At 38.2% G+C, this 3996-nt stretch overlaps 1 pseudogene; it reads right to left on the minus strand.

Moving 5' to 3' along the window:
* Positions 1-372: 372 nt before the first annotated feature.
* On the minus strand, positions 373-1548 carry LOC143628494 ((S)-8-oxocitronellyl enol synthase ISY1 pseudogene; annotated as a pseudogene).
* Between the last annotated feature and the right edge of the window lie 2448 nt (positions 1549-3996).

Raw genomic sequence — 3996 nt, forward strand, 5'->3', positions numbered from 1 at the left:
CAAACTTATTTGTGACCCTTTGGATGATTTTCCCTTTATTAAAAACAATACAACATTCATAAAAATCATTTAACAAACTATAGGTTTATAACAAAGAACAATGTTAAAAGATAGACCTTCGGGCAATCGTAAATAGCGGTTTTGGTGATTAAGGTATAACACCGGAGCAATGAAACGACGCTAACATCGTCAAAAGGGCTAAAACGGGTCAACCTAAGCAGACCCATTTACCCGTTGTCCAACCCGTTTAGACCAGTCATTTCCCACCTATAAGCTCAAGTAAATCTCCATGGAAATGGGTCCAAAAAATAAGTTATGACTCTTTATTACACTTCCCTTATCAAATATCATATAGGTAATGTTCAAACACATCTAGGGAACAATCTTGCTACATTTTATCTTATCAATCCAAGAAACAAAACAAGATTTGGAGTTCCTAAACCCCAAAAACCCATGTTCCTTACTCTTCATATTATCCAACATCCCCTCATTACTAAGCACCACATCCACAAACCACCACCCTCCAACCTCCTCCAATTTTGTTGCTAAAAGCCCCTTTTCCGTCACTATTTCGTCCCAAACCGCCCCTTTATCCTTCATCATATCACTCAAACTACTCCTTTCATCACCTTCTTCAATGCCACCATTCTCCACCCCAAATTGCTCAGCCAAAACCTTCCAAAAATGCTTCCACTTAAACACATCACCATTACTAATATTAAATGCCTCGTTCTTCGCATACTGATCAACGGCAGCCCAAATATGATGCTCGGCTATCAAGTCCGCATCAGACGCGTCATGGTAACCCTCCCATGCCTGCTTTGTACCCGGAAACTTTAAGGGTATGTTTTCATGCTTACATATTGCTGCATAAACACATAAACTTCCAATAATATTCATCAAGCTGTAAGGTGAGAACCCGAAGATCAACCCTGGCCGATGGACCGACCACGTTAGCCCTTCCTTTTTGGTCACTTCTTTCAGCAATATATCTTCAAGAGTGTAATAAAAATTCGGGTTTTGTGAACGAGGAAGATCTTCACAAAATGGAGCTTCGTGAATCACATTCGATTTCCCCCAATTTTCAAACGGTCCGGTGTAATGTTTACGACCGGTCTGTATACATATATGCTGTAAATTTGGCGAATTCGGGATTACCGCATTGAGCACATTTGCTAACATTTCGCCATTAATCTCACAATTTTGTTCTTCAGAGGGAGAATTAGACCACGTGACATAGAACACGTGAGTTAGGTTTTGTAGATTGGATAACTTTGTTGACGTTTGCTCTTGATCTCGTATGTCACACCGGATGTATTCCATGGGGAAGACTGCGTTCCACTGTGGTCGAGGGCGGCGGGCCACGCCGTAGACCTTCCAGGGGCCGCCTGGGGTGTCGTGGAGCGGGAGGATTTCAGCGAGGCTGTTGTCTACGATGCCGGTGACTCCCACGATTAAAGCGAAGCCTTGGTACTTGCGTGATGGATTTGTGTCCTCACGTTGTCGTCTTCGCGCAACGCCGACCACGCCAGATAACCACCAGCTCATTGTTTTGGTTGTGAATAGGGAGGATTTGCATGAGTTGTGCATGGAGATTAGGGGTGAAGTAATATTGGGTCCTATAAAGTTGGTGAACCGTTAAATATATGTGATTTGTAGCTGACTTCTTCCTCTTCCTTCACCTAATTATTTTGGTTGTTGAACCCATCATATTTTCATATATATTTAGGGGTGTGCAATCGGATTTGACTCGCGAGACCCGACCTAGACCCATTTAGTAGTATTCTCATGCCCTGAGGCTGACCTTATTGTAAATATCCGAGTACGATTGGTTCAGGTCTCGTGGCTCTTACGCGGTCTATGTAAAGAGAAAATGGTCAGACCCCAAGACCCGACCCGAACCTGTTTAATGGTATTTTTAGGGCTCGAGAGTTGACCCTATTATAAATAACCATGTCTTATCCATATCAGGTCTCATGGGTGTTACCCGGTTTATACTCACCGTTTTAATCTTGTTTCATTAGGACATTGCATTTTAACATTTTTGTAAATCAAATTTTTTTTCAATGGTTTACATTTTATCTAGGATAGAACTACAAAGATTGTCCTTTATGTTTGTATCCAATTTTAGTGGTTGTCCTTTATATTCAAAATTGACCTAATTTCTACTTTATGTTTTACAAATGCTACATTGTTTGTACTTTGGAACTAACCCAGTTAGTTTTTCTCATTACCTCAGGCCATGTTCAAGGCAGGTAGGGGTACTTTTGTAATTTACCTATTTAATTGAACATACATGTTAATTAAAAAAACAAAAAATTAAAACACATATTCTCTCTCTCTCTCTCTTAAGACAAGTAGACAACCACAATCCAGCAGCCATCACCGTCACCGGATGTCACACCCCGACTAGCACAATGCGGAAGCGTAAAACGAGAATGTAACAGACACCTCTGGTATCAACAACATTATTTATAAAGAAACATTACAAACTAATTTACATTATATTACATTGATATATCTTTGTGTTCAAACTAGGTGTTACAACAAAATACGTTCGTTAAACTATTCAATTCGTACTAATAACCTTGCATCTATTCACATAGCAACGAGCATGTTCCACAATAGATAGCACGACATCACTTTATTCCAACTTCGGTAATCCTGAAAAGCAGATTAAAACGGGTCAACTACTGGAGTTGGTGAGTTTCACGAGTTTCAAGAAAACAGTTATGAGTATTCACAAGTTAACACTTGTAATCATGATATAAGTATGTATGTATGTAAATGATGTAATTATGCTAAGCTACAGTGAAGCCTTGACTGTATGTGCTGCGTGCATCTATTTCCCACGCTCAATCAACCACGGTGGCTCCCTTTCCGCCCACAACATGCCCCTGTAGCTATGTCTAACACTACATAGCCTGTATATATATATATGGTCATGTGAAAACAGCACTATGTGACACGGCAACCAGGCCGATTCCGTTTGGGTTTGTCAAACCAATAGTACTATTCACAAGCCACCGACTCAAAATTAATCACTGTGATCGTGGGGACTTTCGTGTGTTAGCACTTAGATAATTCACATCATTACAAATTTCAGATATGTATACATAATCAAACATGCTTTTCACCCCAAAAGTTCGTAAAAACAGTTTAAAAGTGGGGTCATGAAACTCACTGTTTAGTAGATAATCAGTAGCACGTCGGTTCGAGGTTTGTGTAACTTGTAATCATGGTTTCCTATAATCAATATTATAATAATATTAATATTTTAATATTATTATAATCTCAATAGTAAACTGAGCTGTATAACTAATCTGAGTATAGTTGGAACGCTCAAAAAGTGGCAATAGGCTTAGACTGTGATGTTGTTCAATGTCTAATACTTAAAACCGAACTTGGCTCAGATTCCCGTTTTCCCAGCTAGGCCAAGTTGTTCGTTTACGCGTTCAGAAAACAGTTATGGGGAAATAAGCTTGGGTAAATGTACTGGTTAATAAAATGATTAAGTTATAAAGAAAGATCACATATTGGGGTCCCGGATTAGCTACGGGGGCCGTTTCCGTGTATTCAGTTTGATTTGAGAAGAAACGCGCACAATCTATCTAGATTGTCCAGGTTTCTCATAGAAATGTTCCTTTTTACTTAATTAATCCAAATATATGATTTTTGATTACTCTTGGTGTTTTGATATTCCCGCAGGTTCGTTAGTCGCGAACTTGCCGTTTTTTATAAAAACTAAATTTGTTTAATCTTCAAATTAGCATAATTAATTAACCGTTGATCATTAAATTATGAAACTTTAGCCACTTATCAATTAAAATATTTAGATTTTATAAAAATATTTTTGGAATTATTTACTAATTTATTAATTTATAAAAATTCATTTAATCAGCTATATTTCGCCTGAAAATCGTCTGTTTATCCCAAACAATTTCCAAAAATTCCAAAAAAATTCCTGAATGCTCAAATTATGTCTCAAAACAACCT

Source organism: Bidens hawaiensis, unplaced genomic scaffold, assembly GCF_021521415.1.
Source record: "Bidens hawaiensis isolate Kalapana, Puna unplaced genomic scaffold, B.hawaiensis_p1.1 tig00005013_1, whole genome shotgun sequence".
Taxonomy (NCBI): Eukaryota; Viridiplantae; Streptophyta; class Magnoliopsida; order Asterales; family Asteraceae; genus Bidens; species Bidens hawaiensis.